At 38.9% G+C, this 23933-nt stretch overlaps 1 protein-coding gene across 6 annotated transcripts in view; it reads right to left on the bottom strand.

The window, feature by feature from the left end:
* The window catches only part of POLA1 (DNA polymerase alpha 1, catalytic subunit), a 293197-nt gene that overhangs the window by 61282 nt on the left and 207982 nt on the right, over positions 1-23933 (bottom strand). The gene's annotated exons all lie outside the window — the stretch shown is intronic.

Below are 23933 nucleotides of genomic sequence, written 5' to 3'. Positions count from 1 at the left end.
ATCTCCAGGTCCATGCAAAAGTGTGATTTTAGGATTTGCAGATACTAACTACTATACATAAAATAGATAAACAACAAGCCCTACTGTATAGCACAGAGAACTATAGTCAACACCTTGTAATAGCCTATAATGAAAAGGAATATATATATAAAAATAACTGAATCACTATGCTGTACACAAGAAAGTAACACAACATTGTAAACTGACTATACTTCAATTAAAAAAAAGTAATTCCTCCAATAGAGGTTAGGTAGACTATTTTACTTCCCTCCTACTCTTCAGGACGTTCAATAATATAGCTTAAAAACGGGGTGGGGTGGGGGGTGGGGTTAGGTGTCTTTTGTTGTTGAAAGCTGAAAAACAACAAATTGGTTGGTCAAAGCCAACAAAAAGAAATTTACACATCTCTGAACAAATCCTAAACTGTGAGTAACATCAGATCAAAACAAACAAGTCTCTACCATCGTAAACAAAATAGAAGGCAACTCCACAGCCAAGTTCTCAAAGCCCAGGACAGTTCCCATAAAGTCCAGGACAGCTGTTTACCCCTGCACACAGTGCAACCACGTTAGGAACAACGGGGGCTGCCCAGTGCCGGTCGTGCTTCTGAGTCACTGACAGGGTAATGCCTTTTCATGTCATTAAAACCACAGTCAGGCAAATGGTGGTATCTGATTGTGCTCTTCTTGAGGGCAGAAAGTGGGTCCTAACCACACTCTAGATCTCTGGGGGGATTGCCCCACAGTGCCTGTCACACAGGAAGGCAGTAAACAAATTTAGTAAAACTCATTGATAGACAACATGGATGGACCTAGAGATGATCATGCTGAGTGAAGTAAGTCAGACAGAGAAAGACAAATACCATATGATATCATTTATATGGGGAATCTAAAATATGACATAAATGAACTTATTTACAGAACAGAAACAGACTCACAGACAGAGAAAACAAACTTATGTTTACCAAAGGGGAATGGGCAGGGATGGCTAAATTAGGAGTTTGGGATTAGCAGATACAAACTACTATATACAAAACAGATAAACAACTAAACTAACCTACTGTATAGCACAGGGGCTATACTTAATATCTTGTAATAACCTATAATGAAAAATAATATGAAAAAGAATATATATACACCCAGCTGAATCACTATGCTGTACACCAGAAGCCAACATAACATTGCAGATCAACTGTACTTCAAAAAAAAAAACAAAAAAAACTCACTGATAGAAAAAAAGGAAAAAAGAATTCATAATGTTCTTGCTCTCATGAAACTGAAAAAGTCCTTTTATAGCCTTTTTTGGGGGCTAAGGCTCAAGTAACTAAGTGAGCAAGTGCAGTTAGCTGAGCTAGTAATACTCTCATCACCTTCGCCTGGGCCAGCCTGCCCTCTTAAGAAGAATAGCTCATTTAACCCCTATGAGACAGGGGCGCAGTTCTGGCACTTTTTCGAGTTGAGGATGACAGCTATTTCATGATTTACTGTGGTCTACTGACCAATGAAGAATAAGACAATATCACCGAATGTGGCAGGCTGAACTTCGTACAGATTTGACTTTTGATGCTCACCATATTTACTACTCATACAAATCAGGCTGAGGAAAACCTACCATAAATCAGATATCTAACACTAACAAATTATGCGCCCATTACAGATGACCTTTGGAGTTGCTCAAGGTACAGTCACAATCACGCATTAAAAAAAGCCGCCTTTCACTGTAATGTGTGAATGTATGAAATTAAATGAGGCTTGCAATGTAATCAGTGTGGTTGGCTGCTTTAATATATTCCATTTCAATTTCAAATCACCACAAGCCAAGAGTGACGAATCTAATTTGATCAGTTGTTCACAAAAACACAGAAAAGCAAATGTGGATCTAGCCACAAGGTTGTTTTTTTTTTTTAAAGGAATTAATATTTTCTACTATCACCAGAAGTCCTTAATGTATCTTTTTAAAAATAGTAATTAAAACCAATTCCACACAAAATTCTTTCCTCACTGAAAATTTCAACCCTCACATTCAAAAGTTCAAAAGATACAACATTTAAGTAAAAGGTATATTTAATTTTTAGAGTCAATGATATACTTCAAATATATCAAAAGAAAACAAAAATCAAAAGGTCTTATTTCTGACACTGAGAAACAGCAGGGCACTTAGAATCCATACAGGAAGTTCTCCAGCACTGATTATTACTCTCTAGCAAGAATCTGTATGTGAACACAACTCTTGATTTCCATCCCTATTGTAAGTGTGGGGCAACACAACTTACCAGTTTAGTCACTGTGACAATCTAGGCCTTGAGGTCCCTAGCAGCTGCCTCGCACAGCCTGCAACAAACACCATGTGCAGCCAGGAATCAGGGTGCTGAGCCCCATCACCTTTTCGAGTTGACATGCGCTTTAGACTCTCTTAACTAATACACAATTTTCAAGGCTTTAGTATTTTCCTGCAGGCCTGCATGCATCATTTTTAGAGAGAAAACATGGGATGTTTCCAGGAGCTGGACACTTGGTAGAGGAGGGCCTTCCTAAAGGCTCCTACAAGGGAAATACACACAGTCTAACGTCACACACCAAACAGTAGCCAGCTTACTAGTCATAAATCAGATCATGCCACTCCCCATTTAAAGCCTTGATGAGCTTCTGTGTTGAGGATAACAGTCACACCCTGATCCAGGATCTAGCCCCTGCCTATCTCTCCAGCTTCATCTCCTATTACTGCCCCCTCTCTGGCTGTCCTCCGGTGACACCTGCCCCCTTGCGGCTGCAAGATTTTTCAGCCCCAGGCTCCTCTCCCCTTGCCCTAGAATATCCTGTCTGCAGACTTCCCTACAGCTAGTTTCTTCTTGCTGTTCAGGTCTCAGCTCAAACGCCACCTCCTTACAAAGAACTTCTTATCCGCTTCCATCACACCCCTGCTCCCCTCATTTTACTGTTCCAAGAGTGGCTGTTATTGTCTGAAATTACCGTGTTTGTCTTTTGTAGAATGTGCAATGAGAACAGACATCTTGGCTACGCCTGGTACATGGTAGGCCATCAGCCAGTATTTATTAAATTAAGAATGAACCTATAAAAGAATACAGGACATAATACATGCTGAGAGGTACCGTAGAGGTATAGATGTTCAAGGATTTATTTTTAAATAGCTAGGAAGGATGCTGTAGAGCAAGACTGGACTTGAGGTGGGATTAAAGTCTATGGAGTCTCCTGGCCCCTGCTGCAATTATAGGTCTGTCCTAGATTTAGATTATGGTCTTAGAAAATAAGCTGACCTCAGTTTCATATCTGTAAAATGGAGAAAATAACTTCTATTTAGCAGATTATTTCAAAGAGTAACATTACCACATGTAAAGAGTCAAACTATTCAATAGTAAGGGACTGAAATAATTTATTTTTTATTTGCTTGATACTACCAATTACTACTGAGAGATCCTCTTAAATACAGATGAGTATGAATATATGGAGAGCCATTATATATATCCCTGGAGATTAGAAAACTGCAAATACAAATGGACAGAGACAGAAGTAGTACCATTTCTAGAGTTTCAAACCAGTGATGGTTGATGTCTCTATCACTTCCAATAAAATGTAATACACATTCCATTTCTTGAGACAAAGACCCAAAGATAATAAACTATTTACAAACTACAGGATTTATTAATTTACATTCAGTTGAATAATAGATGACTATAACAAAGGCTACTTATTAATTTTATTCTCCAGAGATGCTTTAGCCAAATCATGTCATAACAAAGACATCCCACAGCATGGCCTCTATCAGCACTGAACAAAGTAGCATTTTCCCTTCTGCTTTTTTCATTTGAGAAGGAAGGAACTATGGTGGCTTATTGGGCAGTAAATGTATTCAATGACAGTAACCTTTTAGGATAATGAAAATCTCAAAACGGGTCAAACACTTGAAGCAGTAAGTACTGATTGCATCACGGAGGTACTATGCAACCAGCCCTCTTTGTGATACTAATTCTGAGGCTAGGTTTGGAGAATCCGTTGGAAAGGGAAGAGCACTAGGAAAAAACGCTATTAACTGAGAAGTACAAAAGGGAAGTAGCAAGGAGAGGTGGTTGGATTAAAAGTCCTAATTGAGAAAAATAAAAAGGGAAAACAGCAAATGTAGAGAAAGCAGTTTATATAAACTGGTCTGGTCAGAACCTATAAGAGTAGAATGGATCATGTGAAGTTGTTTTTTTGGTAGGTCAAAAATGGTCAAATGTCAGCAGTTTTATATGATTCAAACTATACATTTACCAAAGCACTTAGGATTCCTTGTTAGTACATAATGAATGATATTCACTAACTCATGTGTGAATTTTGTACAAGTTTAAACTCTGGCTTGTATTTGGGAACTTTACAGAGCAGTGTCTGAAATGGTAACCGTTGTCAGACTCCTTTGTAGGCAAAAAACGCTTATATTTTTGTAGATTCAAACTCCCAAATTTCTTTTAAGAGCTGTTAAGCTTTCAGAAGGCATGCTCAGTTTCCAGAGGAAGACTGGTACAGAAATTTTAAGGCAGGAATTTAGAAGTGTTGAAATATTTCAAAGTCTGAATAAAGGCAAGATTCGAGAGAGCACCATGAAATATGAGTAACACGAACCTACTCCATAATAACTAGTATTTTTTAGGATGTTCAAGAACACTGTTATGGAGACATAGGAATATATTTTAAAAATAACAAAGTGAGGATATTACGGCACATAAATAAACCTGTCATTGCAGTGACAATAAATCGGTGAAGTGGGGTGGGAAGATGAAAGGGGGAAAATTTCAGGTAAACACTCTAGTATTTAAAAACAAATGGTGCGTTTGGATAGCTAATGTGATAATTTGAATTACAGCATGTGGTATTCTAAAAAGGAGTGCTGCAGAGTTGCCCATGTGCTAGAAGGTGATTGGTTAAGCTTGTTCTGGTACTATTATAATAAAATATCTTCATCTGCATTTATGGAGGCGGGGGAGGAGGGTCTTTAAAGAAAGTGAATATAGTGATCAAATTGTTATGGAGGAAGAGCTTAAAACCACTCAGCCGCCAGAAAGTCTTTCTGTTAATTAGTCATGACCAACATAAGGTAGTGTGGGAGGGGAGAGCCCAAGTGAAGGGTTTAATCCCAGGGCTAAGGAGATGACATTTGCATCTCAATGCTGCCTCTGGCTACAGGCTGACCAAATAGAGATGAAGCCCATTGACAAACTATATTTCACCAATTCTAAGATGAATCCCCTCCCTCATGTTTCAACACCTCCAAAATCAGGATGTCTTAAACCAATGCTATTTTAGATTTAATGATATGTGTTAATTAACAGAGAGGTTAGGAAACGACCATCTTTTTAAAAGTCACTCTGATCTAATTCAAACTATCTATTATGTCTTGTTAGGTTTCTTTCATGATCCTGTAACAGTCACTAGTATCCCAGATCATAAAAAGACTAGATCATTAAAAGGAGACTGTCCTGGTCATCTATTCATTTTCGATGTCTAAACACACCTCAAACTGTTCATTATCTGTACTAGGAGTCTTGGGATATTCTGTACATAAGAACCTTACCACTGGGACCTCCAACTTTGTTACAAAGAATGCTACAGTGTGTGATGAAGCCTCTATAGAGGGCAATCTACGCCGATACAGAAAACATTCAACTTATCCGCAACTCCCGGTGGAACGGATACTTGTCACCGGTAAGTAACAAGAGAAAACTTTATAGAAACCTCTTGATGAGTTTCATTAAACAGAGTAAGACTGTTCAATATGGAGACCGTGTGATGAAGAAAAAAAGAGCTCTAGACTCTGGCAGTCAGTAATCACATGTGGCTATTTTAATTTAAATTAATTCAAAAATCCAGTTCTTCAGTCACACAAGTCACATTTGAATTTTCAACAGCCACGTGTGGCTAAATGCTACCACACTGGACAGACAGCATAGATATAGAACATTTCCATCTATAAATGTGCAAAAAAAAGTCTACTGGATGGTGCTTCTCTCCACTACCATCTGAAGCTAGGTTATACCCCAGCTGCTCCACTTAGCACCCAGGAATGTAGACAAAGTAATAAGCCTCACTAATACTCAGGTTTTTCCTTAGTGAATCAAGTACATAATTTTTATCCTAACTTCCTGGGATGCTACAAGAATCAGAGCACCAGAAAAAGGTTAGCTACTAGTAAGTTGCCTGTTTTTATGCGATTTGTATTTTAGGAAGGTGACTTTCATCTTTTTGCATTTTTAATATTTTACTGTTTAAATCACAAGTTTTATGACCCCTTCCCATTTTTTAGCCAGAGAGAGAGAGAGAGAGAAAGAGAAGAAAGCATGCCTCTAGATATTTTTAGCAAACAAATGCCTACAGTAGCCACATGAGTAAGAGAAATGAGTGAAGTGGGCTGCAGCGGGGTGGTGGCAAACTGGAGAACTCGAGTTCTGCCTAAACCACTTTAGCTGCTACTCAGCTCTGGCTAATAGTTGCCATTCAGGAATGTTGACATAGTGTAGCCAGACACTGATTTTTGAAAGAAAGCCAGAAATATGGCTTTCTATATGAAACCTCCAGTTTAAAAAATATTAGCAACTAATTAAAAATGTCAAATTTCTTCAGGCAAATTTGAATATGCTAAGAGGTCATATATGGCCCACGGATGCTGCCATGTGAGCTCTGGCAGCTATATTCCTTCTCCATCCACGGTCCCATGCCTTCGGACACTTACAAATAAATGCACCCAATTTACTCACCCTGTACCCCAGGGTGAAACAGAAAGGAACTCACTGTTTTATTTATCTTACATAATTACCACTCCCCAGTATTAAAGTTATTTCTAGGTTACTAAAATATAATACTTAAAAATCACACATGGACTTTAAATGTTTTAAGATAATAAATGAGCTAAATTTAAAAAATTAAGCATTTACATCCTCTTGAACCATATGCCCAGAAAAGAAAAGGATACAGAAAATCACACATTTTACTGTAATTAATTTCATTGCTACTCCATTGGAAAATTACTGGAAATCTGGGGAAGAACTACAATGCTTTATATAAAAGCCAAAGGTCTCTACTGATGAATGAGTTGAGATATTAAAAAAAAATTCCTAATTTGGAAAGCTTACTGCCAGGAAGCAAAGCAAATCTTTTAAGTCTCCCAGTAATTTAAATACCGTATACTCAAAAGCCCATTAAATTTAAAAGGTTTCTGTACTATATATGGAAGCATACAGAATTTTTTATTCCAAGTGTACTTAACTGTATTTTATTTTTATCATATACCCACCCCAAGGAACCCGCAGTTGCAGCCCTTTTATTCAGCTGATAATTCAAATATTGTTTCTAATACAAATATATGGTTTATCACACTTATTTATCACTAACTTGGTACACTTCATAATCGCATTACAACCCCACTGCGTACTGAATACCATTTACAGTTCAAACTACTCAAGGTAAGCAAGCACTGTTACTTTCAAGAGAAGATTGGCAGTAATTAAAGGTCTTACTTAGTAGTTGTTGGTAACCACGTTTTTAAGGAGGTAAAAAAAAAAACAGAAAGTAGTATGGATATATTTAATTTGGTAGTTGTATTTTATTAATGAGCTCTATTTTGGACATAAACTTTGGGGTTAAAACAAAGACGTGCTAAATTGTTATCAGTGCCACGAAACAGAATGACATGAAAGTGTTTTGTAATTCATCAATGAGAAGCACTGAAACATCTGTGAACTACATGGCATAAAACTAAATCATACCAGAACACTAATAATAATAATAAAAAGAACAACAGTACTTTGCACTTACAGACCTCCTTCCCGAGGAATTTCGGAGTGCTTTTTAAACACATGTTATTTTTTCTTTTTTGAACAAATAAGACAACTAAATCAAAGAGTAATAATGGTTTGCCCATGCCACAAAGTGAGTCAGCGGCAAACCAGGAATAGATTGTTCAGTCTCCTACAATTATATTGTGCGATGATTACTCTGTTAGAGTATGTCTCGCAGGTTACACCCAAGACATAGGTTATCTCCACATTTCATGTAGGCTTAATACCCACCCCCACTCTAACCTATTAATACTGGGAAGTGTTTACAAATCCACACTGGCAGCAAGATGTGTGCCTGCCTGCTGCTCCACGAGGGTCCCGCGGGGAGACAAGAGCAAAGCAGACTACCAGCCTCTCAGCCACTCCCACCTTCCCCCCTGCAGACAGCCTTCCGGAGACAGCCTCCAGGCATTTTGAGAGAGCAGAAAGATGGGTAAAACCAAACAATGAATTTTGAGTGCTGGGAAAAATTCAAAGATGGCAAGGTCAAGAAAGAGCTGTGAATCAAACCCACAAGCAAACTGGCCAGCTGCTGTGATCCGTATAGCGGCTCTGGAGGGCAGGGGCTGGGCCTGGGCAGGGGCAGTCCTCATGTGAAGTCAATGTTTAGACTTTTTCGTTCATTCCACTAGTAGAGTAGGGCATCTATTTGATTCATATAATGTAAGGGTTTGAATCAAGAAATTTCTAGTCTAGAATTTACGCCGCCATCTCCTGGAGGTGCATGGAATCACAGCCCACCTCTATTAGGAGTTATCAGAAAGTAGGTAAGTTATGGGAGGAGGGCATAGCTCAGTGGAAGAGCGCGTGCTTAGCATGCACAAGTTCCTGGGTTCACTTTCCAGCACCTCCATTAAAAAAAAAGTAGGCAAGTGAGGGTGGGAAATTAAGTCCCTGTGGAGTGAAGAGAGGGCATAAGCCAAATGACTGATGAATGTATGAATATACACAGATGGGGAAAGTTCTATCATACAGTTGGAGGGTATGATGGCAAATAAACAGCAAAGAAGATGGAGTCAGAAAAGTATTCTGTAAACATTAACAGAGTCTACAAAAAACAAAGTATTTTGCTTCCACCCTAGGGTAGTCTCGGAAACAATTTCACATACTACTTCTTAGGCTCCTACCATGTGCAAGTTGTCACCACACACACAACGCATCAAGCATGGTCCCCATCCTCCAAGAGTTATAATGCAGGAGGGGCAGTGCTTAGGAGCCGCAGGCGTGTGGAGGACAAAGAGCTGACTTCTAGCTGGGAGGCCTCAAAGGATGGACAGAATACCAGCAGGGAGAGACTGGACTGAGGTGGGCAATGCAGGCAGGGAAATCCATTAGCCAGGGGAGGGACTGTGGGGTCTCTGGGGGGTGAGGGGTCTTAAACTGCAGGGGCCATGGAGGTGCTGTCTCAATCCTTTTAGGCAAAACAAGGGAGATCTGAAACCCAACAGCCTGAAATAAGGCTGATGAGAGACTCTTCTAGCTCCAAGACCCCAGTGTTGGGAAGTGGGGCCAGCCAAGCTCTTTCCCCTTCCCAGAGAGCAAGGTAAGCCCAACTATGACGGTGGTGTCTAGACATATCTTTCCAAGGCCCCCAGTACACCACCTTGTCAGTACACCACCTTGTCCCAGACCCTTCACGTAAATAGCAACAAAATGAAACTGTAAGAGGCTGATCCATCAGGACCCAGCCAGTGGGGCCCAGCAATCCCCACTGTGGAGGTGCCTAAAGCCAGGGCTGGGTTAGCTCCGCCCTCAGTACTCTTCAGTCAACCATCCCATCTCTTTGAGGATTTCCCCCACCCTCCATAGGGCCCTTTCCTACTTTCAGGATGTAAGCTACTGTTGAAAACAACATGTGCTTTTATCACCAATTCTGTGGAAATGCATTTATTTCATCTTCTCTTTGCTTGTTACCAAAACCAGTTTCTCCTGGCTTCCTTTTCCCAAGCCCATTTCCCCCTTCACTTTATTCTCTGATGCTATATTAGTTCATATAGCACTATAAGCGATTCCTTTATCTAGGAAATAATTCTTATGTTTGCCTTCATTTTCCTTTCTACTATCTATTAAAACTGTTATCTAGATGCCACCCAATCTCCCTTTTTATATCAAAGTCAAACTTAATGCATATTTGACAAGAAGCAATATTAAAGTTTCAAGAGTTTCGCTAACTCTGAGATTCTCAACATGGTAGGTGTGCGTTGGAGTCACTGCAGAGCTTTTAAAAATACACAGCCACTGGGGCCCCACTTAGACCTACTGAATCAGATCCCTGGCGGTGGCATCTGGGCACTCGTCATTTTAAAAAGTGCAAAGGATACACCCTGGCTGTTAAGAAGTAATTTGCTAAAAGGTACATCGTTAGGGAACTTGGTTTGGCCAACTTTCCGCACACAACTATTATTTACCCTCCCTAGAAAAGATGCAACAGTTATCACTGATTGCTTAATATTAATGAAACATATGCCAAAGGGACATAGGTAAACAGAATGGAAATGGTTTGTGGATTATTTGTTTCAGCCCCTTCCATGAGTACTGACAGAATTAAATTCGTTTTTTCCTATATACTTCTGACATGAATGCTCATGCCTGTTTCATAAGGCAACCATTCAACAATTAAGAATGCATCATTTAGGGGGGGAAGGTACAGGTCAGTGGTAGAGCGCATACCTAGCATGCATGAGGTCCTGGGTTCAATCCCCAGTACCTCCATCAAAAAATAATTAATAAATAAATAAACCTAATTACAGCCCCCCCCCAAAAGAATGCATCATTTAAAACCGGTCTGCTATTGTGCTAGATGCTGGGGATACAAATATAAACAAAACACAGTCAATGAGAGGCTGCAGAAACCAATTCGGATAGAGTAACAGTAATGCTAGGAACTACCACAGCAGTTTAATAAGGTGCTATTCTCAGAAGTAATAAAACCAACTGACGTTTACTGCATGTGTATTATGTGCCTGGCGCTATTCTAGGCATTTCACTTATCACTCTGTTTTCGTATTAACCTGCTTAATTTAGAACCCTACAGGGCAGGTGCTGTTCTCATCCCATCTGCACGGCTGAGGTGGCATGGGGTAAGCCACATACCCCAGTTACTTACCTAGCAAGAGCTGGAAAGCCAAAACCTGAACTGGCCATTCTGGTTCCAGTGAGCAGGCTTTAAATCATGAACCTGTACTGCCTTTCAGGAGCACAGGTCAGCACCCTTGGTGCTGAAAAAATGCTAGCGGAAGCAAGCGAGCAAGCAGGGAAGGAAGAAACACACAGAGAGTGCTCACACAGTGCGCCTGGAACCCTTCTTCCCAAGACTCCAGAACACTACAGGCCACACCCTATGCCTGCTGTATGATTCTTTAAAAGCTAAGGCGAAACACAAATATCTTTCCCTCCACTTCAGTAATGGGATCAGAAGTTAGGTTTCCATAGCTAACCCTTAAATTGATGCCTCCACTTCTCTGTTCCTCTAGTTTCAATGAGCTTATGTCTTTTGGTAGCCAAACAAAAAATGGTATTTTTCAGGACACTGCTTCCAAGAATTTCCCACATGCCCTAGCAAGTTCCAGTGACACTCTGTAGTAGTGAGGAAGATATTTTCTTCGAATTAGGTGAGAAAGAGAGGCAAATATAAAGATGGTATTTCAGGTTGAAAGAAGGAAAACAGTTTCCTGATTCAGGGCTAAAGGCTGCTGCCAACAGCTTGTTTTGTTCCCAAAGATCAGTACACAAAAGTTTCACAGAGCTGGAAGGAAAAGATTTGGATGCTAAGTTAGATGAGGGGTTGGAGGAGGGGGGCACGATTCCCATCATTCCTTTGGGAGCAGTAGAAAAATAACAAAACCTCTATAAAAGAGATGAGCAAGTCTGCTGTGAAAGGAATGACCCCTCACATATAGGGAAAGCAATTTGCATCTACAGATCTCATTGGTATAAACGACCTCCTTCAAAGAGTGAAAACCTCAATGGAAAGCCACTATATACCCATGAAAGGCTTCGCCGGCTATTTGTTGAGCTGTATACAGACTAACAAACAGGAGTGGTTAACCTGGCGCACCATGCACTATAGAGATATTTTTTTTAAGTAGGCTTAGTAAGCTAATCTTGTTGAGATTTCTCTCATACTACTGATTTCTTATTCTCAAAATAAATTAAGAGGCTTCATTCAAAATTCCCTGTGGTCTACCAGCTTGAGTTTGTTGGGTGTCTTTGATTGTCTCTTGTCTTTAGATTCCCTGCCTTGTCTCTTTAGATTTTGCTGTGCCCTTTGGTATTTCCCGTTAGTCCATGTCTGGAATAGCTAATTACACGGTAGCATAATTCCCGCCCGTACAACAAGAAATAGCAGAACCTTGCTAATTCACACCAATAACTGAAAGACTCCTGTGTAAGTTACTGAATTATGCAAATGAGCAATAAGTGAAGAAAGATGATTCAAAATTGTATTTCATTCATTTATTTTGACAAGTGCAGTTTAGTCTTAATTATTTTGAAAATTTCTTTGTAGCATACTAATAAATTTACTGTGGCACATTTGTTAAAAGTGATAAAGCCTTTACTAAGAGAGACCAATATATGCTCTGCTGGATAATTTCCTGAAGACAGGCTTGGTTTAGATCCTCTCTTTTATCTGGGATTTCAATGAATTTTCAGCATCTACTTTTTTGGGGGGTTTGGGACAATATATAATAAACCAATGAAGAATAGGAATTACTTTAGCAGCAAATATTTACTTCCTAAATAGGTCCTACGTGTGTGTAAACTTTCATCATGATTGTAAAAAAAAAATCATGCTTCAAGTAAAACATTTTTACATTCTCTGGTCATAATGCTAATAGGACTTCATTTTTATCTTCTAAATAAAACTAATTCAGTCTGTCATTCATCTCTTTAGTTCCTATTTCTGTTTTCTTTTGTCTTACCATACTTCTTTCTTTTGAGTTAAAGATGTCTTGTTAAGATAAGTGGATATATCACAGTATGTAACGTTTTCATGTCAAAATACTTACATTATTATATGAGTTAAATTATTTAAGATAGGAAAACACTGTGATACACTCCTGACAGATGTAACTTGCAGGATGGAGTTAACTTCTTTCAAAGCAGCACTGCTGGTTCCAGTGGGGAGTGACGAGCAAACAGCCTTCCAGCTTCCAGTCTGGGGTTTAAAACTTTGCACAGATTCGCCTCTAAATAAAGTGCTTTTTGACTAAACTTCCAATACAGCCAGATAGGTTTTAAAGATCAAAATGCATTTGCCAAATGGTGTTCTAAAAGCTAGATAAGCAACAGCACTGAAAGAATAGTTGGAAAGACAAAACTTCATCTCCAACTACACGGCAGCATCAGTGTCTATTACAGTCTAATCACTTTTCAAGGCCCAGTTCAGGTTCCACCTCCGCGAGCAGTCAACCCTTCCTGGAGATAAACGCGGAGGTCCCGCAGCACTTCGAGCCGTCGTCCTGTGTTAAGAGTTATTTGCCTGCAGGTAGAACTTTCCCTACTAGATTAAGAGCAGGGTGGCCATGTCCCCGTGGGAAGAAGGCCAGGCTCTCACACTCCCAGCTTTGCTACCTTGGGAAGGTCATTTCATCTCTTTCGGGTTATTTTTTCATCTGAAAAATGTCAACTCTTATCTAATGGGAAACGTAAAAGATAAAGGATGTGAATGTTCTCCATGACATCCTATAAAAAGTAGGTGCTTAAAGAGGACGAACCCATGAATAAGAAAATGGTCAGAAGCAGTACTGCCTCGACAGCAGGCCCCAGGTCTTGCTAACACTCTGCCCTTCGCACGTCACACAAGGCAGAGACTTGACAGACACACGCTGAATGGACTGGCGGGGGTGGGGAAACAGAGCAAACTAGACTTACACATAGACCTGGTCTGGTGATATTATTCGTGAGTTGAGCTCTATAATAATTTCTTAAAACAAGAAAAGTACATCAGTGTCTAAAATGAGCCTGCAAACCTATCTTTTTGTGAGCACAGCTGATTTAAGCCTTAAGCTCTAAGGGACAGTGCTAAGGCTAGCAGGTTTCCCAGGGCCCTTCCATGGGGAGAATGCAATCAACGTTCATTCACTTGAACTCAATGACAGACCGCTAATTCCGTCTAGTTACTGTCCCGTTGGCCACAAGGTAAGAGAATGCTGATGGGTCTGAATAAATTCATGACAATTATAAAAAGAACCACTCTGAGAATGAGTCAAATTGATGATGGTTTTTTTTTTTTTGTCTATGACGGGTAGTATCAATTATATGGACGTAATACTACAGCATAAAATAAATGAGCACTGACTAATCATGTGCAAATCAACACTAGATCTGGGCCCGGCGCTATGGAATAACTGGAGAGATCACAAAAGCACACTGAATTTTGAGAGTTATGGTTGACTGATGTTCTTAGATATAATTATGAAGATTTTAAAGAATTATGAAGGATAATGAAAACATATGCCGATGTGTAAGAAAAGCAAGAAAGCAAAGCAAAAAAGCAAAGCAAAGCAAAGTAAAGCAAAATCAAACAAATGAAGAAGAAAAAAAAAAAAACCCAGTCAGTTTAAACATTAAGTCAGGTTAAAAATTAAATCTGCACCCTAATTGGAAAGGCGAGGACGAAGCAAAAATACTTAACTTTTAACCATTAAAGGCTATCCTGATATGGCACGTGCAACTGGTAAAACAACAAAACAAAAACGAAAGATTAAGAGGATGAATCAGAGGCAAGTGCTGTCTCCCAGAAGGAGTATAAGCACTTCTGAGAAGAAATGATATCACAACAGAGTTGAAGCAAATAAGAAATGATGAACACATTAAACTGTGGGCTAATTAAATGAGCAAAGATTCCCAAGAGGAAAAGAACATCCAATTCAAAAATAATCCCAAACTACTGGAGAAAAATACCAAAGTCAAACTAAACCTGTCTCAATCCCAAATATCTCTGTGAGCATGAAACAATTCCGGATCACTATAAATCCTCTAATTTGCCTGAATCAAGTGGGGCTGGCTGGTGTTTCCCTACCTTTCACTTTTTAAAAAAGTCACATTTATTACAAATTTTAGCTGGTATAAAAAAGTCACAAAGTTAGTAACTTATAAAAACACAAAGGGTGCTCCTTTAGAAAGATTTAAGACCAAAAAAAAAAAAAAAAGAAAGAAAGGAAAAGAAAAAAAAAAGGAGTGTCATATGCTTTTAAGACTACAGACTTTTAATGTTTAAGGCAATATTTTTAAAAGAAGTAACTTACACATTTTAAATGGTTGATTCAACATATTTCTAGTGAAAAAGCCCTAATTTTGAGGGGAAGAAAATTTAGTTTAACTGTAACTAACCCCAAGTACCTTATTTAGGTCACATTATAACAGATTATTTAGAGATGTTACACAAATAGCGATAATTTAGTATTCCTGAAACTCATAGCACATTCTATCTTGATACTTAAAGGATCTACTCTCTTCTCTGCCATGAGTATTATAAGCCTTTTCCTCCTAATTAATCTGCAATTAATTCAACCAACCTCCAATTAGTCTTCTACAACATTACCCTACTTAGACAATAAAGCAGTCTCTAGACTGGGTTTTAAACCTGGGCTAAAATAGACTCCTACAGACCAAAAATGGTTCCAGGATTTCTCTTTGTAGTGTAATTTAGATGTCATATCTAATTTGCTGTCATGACTATTGTTTCACTGTGCAATTTGTACGTCGTTTTGAATGTTAAAGGCATCATAGCTTTATTGAATTAAACTTTCTGTCTTTATTTAGGGTCTGATGTTACATGTTTGTGTGCATATGTTTATGGCTCAAAAGCTCCTTCTGACATCAAGTAACAGTAGAAAAGGATTATGCTCTTTTGATATGTTTGCTCCTATCTTAGTAAATATAAACACAAATTGGGGAGAAAAGCCATCTTCAAACTAAAGACACAATTTTAAATAATAATAACTATTATTACTATTATTTTAAAGATAGAGATAGCTAAATAAGCCATTCACATTATAGAATTATAGAGGGCCTGGATGTTTTGTAACCTAAATGCCTTGACTGTCAATTTTATTAACCAATTCTTTCCTAAAGCTGCCCTTTTCATCGACAGTTTTTGTGTGATGCCACCCCAAATATAAGCTAGAAACACACAGAAATTCAAATGCTGCCTGGCTTTAACTCATAAGGAACAAAGGCCACCTTACCTTTATAATAATACTCAGTTTAGTGTTGATCTGTCTATAATTGCCTTTTTGTTCTGGCCTTTGGATTCAAGTTCTAAACTAAAGTCAGAACTAAGACTAACCATGCAAAACCTTCCAGTAGACCATTGGAATAGCCTTTTAAGTAATTTTTAGTGCATGAAATTTCATAAAGTTTTTACTAGATAATTACACTTCCTGATTTTGTAATTAGTGGAAGTACATGCAATTACATAATAATTATGATAGTAATTACGTAATTAAGATGTATAATTATGTAGTAAAAAACATCATGGAAATAAAACCATCTACTGTGTAAGCACAATACATTTTAAAAGTAAATTCACTAGCTCAACTGTTTAAAAATACTTTTCTCCAAAATAAAGTGATTAGCTCACATTATGGTCTAACTGCTTGAAAACTGTTTAATTTTTTTCCTCATTGGTGATAGAAGTATATTTTTTTAAAATACATGAAAAAAATTTTATCAGGTCTCTCCCACTCTCAACACTCAAAAAAGGGTTTGCAAAAGGAGACCATCAAGCACAGTAGCTTGTCACTTCAAAAGGGACAAGAAATCTGCCCACTGAAAAGACGTAATAGGAAAGGATTTTATAAAACTTGCAACACATCTGTTATCATAGCATGCTTGTAAGTCCATTCCTATATAAAAGTGCAAAAGCTGAGTGCACATTTACAGAAATGGGCTTAAAGAAAATGCACGTTATTAGAATCTGGAAGTTTGTTGCTTAAACACATGGCAACTTTCACATACAACTTTCGCTCTTCTAAAAAGGATGACAGAAAATGTACAGAGACAAGACACCTCCACTTATAAGCAAAGCGACTATGATGACAGCTTCCTGGAAAATGTAGCTTCCCTTCTGTCACACTGTAAAGTCATCTTCAGTTACAAAAACAAAACAAAAACCAAACTGGCAGTATTCAGAGAGAAAACCAAAGCAGTGTGAAGGGGTTCCAGGGTGCCAGAGGGAAATATCAACTTTGTCATCTTGTATTGAGCATGAAAACAGAATAGAAAAGTCAGCAACAGCAGGAAAAGTAAATTCCAAAGTAAACTTTGTAGTAGCAAAATATACGAAATAGACTCTTGTTTTCATTTCATAAAAGTTCTAGTTCAGTGCTTTGAAATCTTTACAAACATGCTAAATCCATGTTTCAATGAGACCCAGAATGTGGGGACTGGGTGAGATCTTCCTCTGGGCACATACAGTGGCCCTTCTATGAAGTCTGTAGAGAACTCCACTCCAGTTTTCTCTTTTATCAGACACTCATCTTGAGATGCTGAAAGCCATTTTGAAAATCCGAATTTACTTCTCCATTGTTCCTTCTGGTTAAGAAGAAACAAAGTGGAAGAACTCCCCCCGTCTGGCTCCCAGCTCTTCTCAGGGGACTGCATTTATAAGCTTAATCACAGAATATATTTCCGAAGACTAGGATGTCATACCAATTCTACCTCAAACCCAGAGAGGCCTTCTGTATTCTGCCCATTTGTCATTTCCAAGTTTTGCCAGAAGGATGGCCCTAATCAATGGGTGAAGAGAATGGAAGTTGGCTTCAGTTATTAAGAGGGGAGAGTGTCTTGGATCAGTGCTTCTCAAACTTTACTGTGCCTAGGAATTACCTGGGAATCTCGTTAGAATGCAGAAGCTGATGCAGTAGGTCTGGGGAGGGCCTGATACTTTGCATTTCTAACAAGTTCCCAGGTGACGCCTATGCTGCTGGTATACTGATCACACAGAAAACAAGATCTTAGGTTTGACTTGGGAAAGAATGCGTGGAGGCAAAAGCTGACCTGGGTTCATCTGTGTGTTATTTTTCTCCCTCAACTGCTAAACTATTGGAATCATTACTTCAGGTTGAATAAAAACATCTCTTTGTAAAATTTGAGCTCTTACAATTTGTTTCTTGTTATAAAAGCAGTACGTGCTCAGATTGTATAAAGGAGAAAATAAAAATTATGTATAATCCACCCACAGATAACAGCTGTAAACAATTCTAGTGTTTCTTACTAATTTTTCCACCTTGCTTATAAACTACAAATTAGAATCATTATGGTTACTTAGTTTGGATTTTCATGTTATATTCTTAATATTTCCTTAAGTCATTAAAGACCAAAACTGTAATATCTGACAATAACCCCTCAAAGGTCAGGATTATATGAGCCACTTTTTCAGTTATCAAAATTCTTTACGTGTATCTACAATCACTTCCTAATCATAAAGTGTTCTGAACTGTCACGTTAGAGTCTCCTATGATAAAAATTCACATAAGCTAATCAAAGGAGTAGTCAAAAAAGAAACAAAACAAACTTCAGACCATTTTTTTATTTTAAGAAAATGAAACAAAGGAAAATGGAAGTTTAAGCTGCCCATTTCAAAATCTTGTTTCTCTAAAGAAAATTGTTTTTCACAATTATAAAAAGTATGATTTTAAGAAGAGTGAACCAGTGTTTAAGTGAATTTCTACTTTTATATGTATTTGGCAGGTATGAATTGTTTTCTGTGCACGCTACTTGTTTTTAGCTATTAAAAACAGAGGAAAGGTTCATTTCTAAAATTCAACAATGGTTGTTTTTCAGAATAACTCATGGGCTTAAAAAAATGATATAAGAAGTGGACTAGACAGGGTCTCTGACACAGCCTTCTTTTTAATGCCTTGTGAGGATTTAATAAAGTAAATGCTAAGAATCCCAAATGGCTTAGAGAGGACTCCAGGGGCTCTTTGCTAATTTTGTTTCAGTACTAGTAGCAACGATACAACTCTCATGCTTTTGCTTTAGCGAGCCAGGAAATGTAGAAATCCCTAACACTGAAAAAGGACCTGTCAAGACCCTCAGAAATCTCCAAATTCCCATGCACTAGAGCATATATAATTTCTTCCATACAACTCTTATTTTCAGGTACACAGACACAAAACCCAAAGCACCTTTTAAAATTCCTTAACTTTTCACTACTAGCTGTTGTCTCTCTTTTGGGTCCCCATTTTCCATGAAGTAACAGAATTACTACTACTTCATGAGTGTTAACTATTTGTCTGATGGTGAGCAGAGAACAGGACCCTGTGGCAGTGTGAGTGAGGGGCAGTCACCTGGGCACCCTCACTAGTTAAGTGACTTGACATTCTTTTGATTCAACTCAAATGTGGCATCAGCAAAATAAGAGATACAACATCACTTGTCTTTAGTATCACTAGCAGAGTTGAAATGACAGATTTAGTATCAAGGAACTTCAGTGACATGAATTCATGGCACACCTGAGTCACGCAGGCAACACAGGAGGAGGCAGAACTTTACAGCACACTGCCCTCCATTCACGGACAGAAGTGCTTCCTACAGGTCACAATGCCCTCCATTCATGGACAGAAGTGCTTCCTACAGTTTATCTGTGCTTCTGTGGTCTTATTTTCCACTAAGAAGTCATTCAACAAATATTTAGTGAGCTGGCTCCAATGGGCAAAGCACAGATAAACAAGATACAACTTTTTGCCTCAATGAACTCAGTAGAAGAGAAAGTCAAAACAATTCAGGGAAGTCCTATGAGAAAGGCACACACAGGGGGCTATGGGAACACAAAGGGAAGAAGCTTGTATTACATTCAACTTCTTCAACAATATAATGGGGCACGATCCACTGCTATGTCACAGGGCTGTGGTGAGGACCTGTGTCAGACATCTGAAAGGATGACAGGAACCTATAAAGTACCTTACCTAGGGGAAGCCGGGTTCTGGAGACACTAACAAAAACCACAGATATCTGCAGTTGTTACCATCAGGCATAAGGAAAAGACAGAAGAGTGCTGGTAGGTAACACAAAATGGCTAAGTTTAAGGAAAAAAAAACTGGCCAAGTAAGCAGGTGAGAACAGAGCTGGAGAGGGGAAGTGGCTGGGAGACTCTACGGGGCCAAGAGGAGCGAGGAGCAAAGCCCCCTGACCAGAGCTGCCCAGTAGGCTGTGGCCTGAGGGCCGTCCAGAACCCTTTGCGGGAAACGGGGGTGAGCGGAAGAACAGTCCTTCCAGGTCTAAGGAGACTCCACTGAGAAACTGAGCTTCCCAACACTGCTTTTCACAAGGCTAAGGTTAAAGCACCATCCTTTTGCTAACACTGATGCTGTAGCTCCAATTCCCTTCTTCCATATGGAGTCCTAAACCCTGCTGTTTCCATTCTGGCAGAGACAGGTGCAACATGCTTAAAAGTGTTAACAGGAAAATTCACCCCGGAAACCAGCTGTTATGGGCTGAATTGTGTCTCCCTCAAATTCATACGAAAGAGAGGCTGAAGTCCTAACTAACCCCCCGTACCTCAGAATGTGACTGTGTTCGAAGACAGAACCTTTAAAGGAGTAATTAAGTTAAAAATGGGACACAGACAGGTACAGAGGGAAGCTCATGTGAACGTGGGGACACAATGGCCATCTACAAGCCAAAGAGAGAGGCCTCAGAAGAAACAACCCTTCTGACACCTGGTCTCAGACCCCCAGCCTCAGAACCATCAGGAAACACATCTCTGTTGTTTAAGCCCGCCAGCCCGTGCCACTTTGTTACAGCAAGCGTAGCACACTAAGACACTGTCCTACAAGCAGCTGACACAAGTAAGAGGAGATAAGCATCCAGTAAGAGAGAAGAGGAACAGTAAAAAAGTGAAAAGGCAATTAGTGTTCAAAAGAGTAAAAAAACCCAAGCTACAAACTAGGGGAAAATATCTGCAAGACACGTCTGATGAAAGATTATTCTCCAAAATATACAAAGAACGCTTAAAATGCAACAATAAGAAAACCACTCGATTAAAAAAAAAAGGTGCCAAAGACACCTTACCAAAGAAGATCTACAAACGGCAAAGAAACATATGAAAAGATGCCCCACATCATGTGTCATCAGGGAAATGCAAATTAAAACAACACTGAGATAACACTACACAGCTATTAGAATGGCCCAGATCTGGAACACTGACAACACCAAATGCTGGTGAGGATGTGGAGTAATGGGAACTCTCATTCACTACTGGTTGGAAAATAAAATGGTACAGCCACTTTGAAAGTCAGCTTGTCAAGTTTTTTTGTTTGTTTGTTTTACAAAAATAAACATACTCTTATCATATGATCCAGTAATTGCATTCCTTGGTGTTTACCCAAAGGAATTGAAAACTACACAAAAACCTGCACATGGATGTTTACAGCAGCTTCATTTGTAACTGCTAAAACTTGGAAGCTAAGAAGATGTCCCTTAATAGGTGAATGGATAAATAAACTGTGGTACATCCAGACGTTGCAATATTATTTATCACTAAAAAGAAATGAGCTATCAAGCCATGAGAAGCCACAAAGGAATCTTAAAATGCATTTTACTAAGTGAAAGAAGCCAATCTGAAAAAGTGACAAGTATATGACATTTTGGAAAAGGCCAAACTACGGAGACTGTAAAAAGATCAGTGGTTGCCAGGGGTTGGGGGGAGGGAAGGATGAGCAGGGGGAGCCAGATTTTTAGGGCAGCGAAACTAGTCAGTATATTATAATGGTGGATCCATGTCATGACACATTTGTCCAAAGTCACAGAATGTCCAACACCAAGAGTGAACCGTAAGGTAAACTATGGACTGTGGATGATAATGATGTGTCAACGGAGGGACATCAACTGTAACAAATATCCCACTCTGGTGGGGGGTGATAATGAGGGAGGTTGTGCGTGGGGGGGGGGTGTACATGGGAAATCTTTGTACCTTCTGCTCACTCTTATTGTGAACTGACAACTGCTCTAACAAACAAAGTCTATTAAAAAAAAAAAAGGCAGTGAGTGGATCCCTCTCTTTGCCTTCAAAACAATTTAATCAGATTGGTGGTTGATCACACTATATTGCTGCTGAATCTTTCTGTCCTCAATGGACTCTAAGCTCCTCCAGGTCAGGGATCATTGGCCATCCTTGTTCCTCTGACTTCTGGGACGGTGCTCAACAAATAATAGAAAAAATACACACACACACACACACACACAGTTTCTATCATTGCCAAATAAACAAAAAAAGGCTCAGTTGAGAAAAGTGACTCTTTTCCCTCCTGTACTTTTAAGCAAACTTAATTTAGACAATTGGGCAAAGATATGAACTGATTCATGTCTCCCCCAAACAGTTCACTTATCCCTACTCAGGCCAAGGCCCCTGCAGGATGAGGCAGTCAAATGGAACTATTATGCGCTGTCATCATGGAAATGGATTTTTACTTCATATATTGCCACTCTGTTCCTTTAAAATTTCTTTTGGATCTATTATGCCATCTGTGTACATTCTGGAGCAGTTATAATAATAATGCCAAAGTCCCACAGAAATAAGATTTTCAAACTGCTATGTAGTTACAGTGAATATGCAGTAACTACTTCACCAAAGTGAATAACAGTCCCTGACCATTTTAAAAGAAAGGGAAAAATACCAAATGAGGTTAATTCACATTATGGACTAATGGCCCGTAAACCTTCGTTTGAAAGCAAAGCACAGGAAAAAGCTTTGACAAGAGCTACTTTTCACCACAAAAATAAATAAACTTCTTTCAAATAGTTTGTGTATGTTGTTTTCCAAGTCAGATTGCCAAGTTCCAAACAAAAATTAAAACCACCATCCAGACACAACCCTTAAAATATGGGCTTTATAAAGGAAATGGTAAAACCATCTTAGTGAAGGGAATGTCGCTAGGTACCAACAGTAAGGCAGAGCCTATGGTAAATACTTGATACGCCAGTTCCAGGGCACTTGTTGACAGATGATACTTAGATTCCACTCTCAACAGTATAACTGTGTGTAACGATTGTCATTTTTCACAGGACTTTTGATGCTAACATCTACTGGTGTTCTGGCCTTGGTCCAAATTGAATAAATATATCTGCCCTCTGGATCCCATAGATTGTCAATTCATTTTTAAAGCACATCTCCCTTGAATAGCAAATCAGAAGAGCGTATTTCATTCCAACTTATAAAGTGAGATGTGAATTTTACATGTGCTATGCTAATTTATGCTTATGGACGCTTCCCTTCTAATTGTTCACCTATAGACTATTAAGAATATTGTCCTCCAATTGTTCCCTATGGACGACAGCGTGTGTTCAATTCTCTTTTACGTAGAAATTATCCAACTAATGTGTTCACAATTGTCTAGGAGGAACCTTCTAAAAAGGTGAGCTACCTCAACTCTGCCCCACAGCTTCTGAATTAGAAAAACCCTGGGTATAGGATCTATGGACTTGGGTCTTTATATGTCCCCAGGTGACTCTTAGGAAAGAGCTTATCAAATGTCACTTGTTAGAAACCTCTGCTCTTGGGCCACAGGTAAGAATGACCCATCGTTTCAGTTTATATCCTACCACTAACAAATACCCTAACATCACAGAGCATTGCTGAATGATCTGAAAACACTTGGGGCATAAAAATTTCAGCAAACTCACTCATTCTTACACTGCAATTTAGGAATAATAAATCAGCAGAAGATCAAAGGAAAAATAATTTCAATAATTAACACTCTTCTTTTGCTTTATTTTCTTTAGCCTTCTGACATGTAGAAGAACGCATCAATAATTCACTCCATGCTGTGTTGGCCCTGAACTCCCGGAGAATGTACTTATTAGGAGCAAATGACAAAAAAAGTGTCCCTATTCTTAAATTTGTGAAACAGAACTACAGTAAATTGTGTGAGTATAAAGATTCTGTCAACATTTCTCGCCCTTTGCCAAGCAAGAAGCTTCCAAGTGGCTACTCTGTTCCCTCGTATTTTCTGGGAGAGAGACATACATCCATTGATGTTGTCTAAAAAGCTAGGGTAGGTCTCCAGTGACTTTCCAGATCACTTCTACATGTCAAGAGTCACTGGACTTTTAAAAATCTAATCATTCAGCTCTTCAGGTAAGAATTTTGGAAATGTCT

Source organism: Camelus bactrianus, chromosome X, assembly GCF_048773025.1.
Source record: "Camelus bactrianus isolate YW-2024 breed Bactrian camel chromosome X, ASM4877302v1, whole genome shotgun sequence".
Lineage (NCBI taxonomy): Eukaryota > Metazoa > Chordata > Mammalia > Artiodactyla > Camelidae > Camelus > Camelus bactrianus.
Note: the sequence above shows the minus strand (reverse complement) of the source record. Positions and strands in the feature narration are given on the sequence as shown.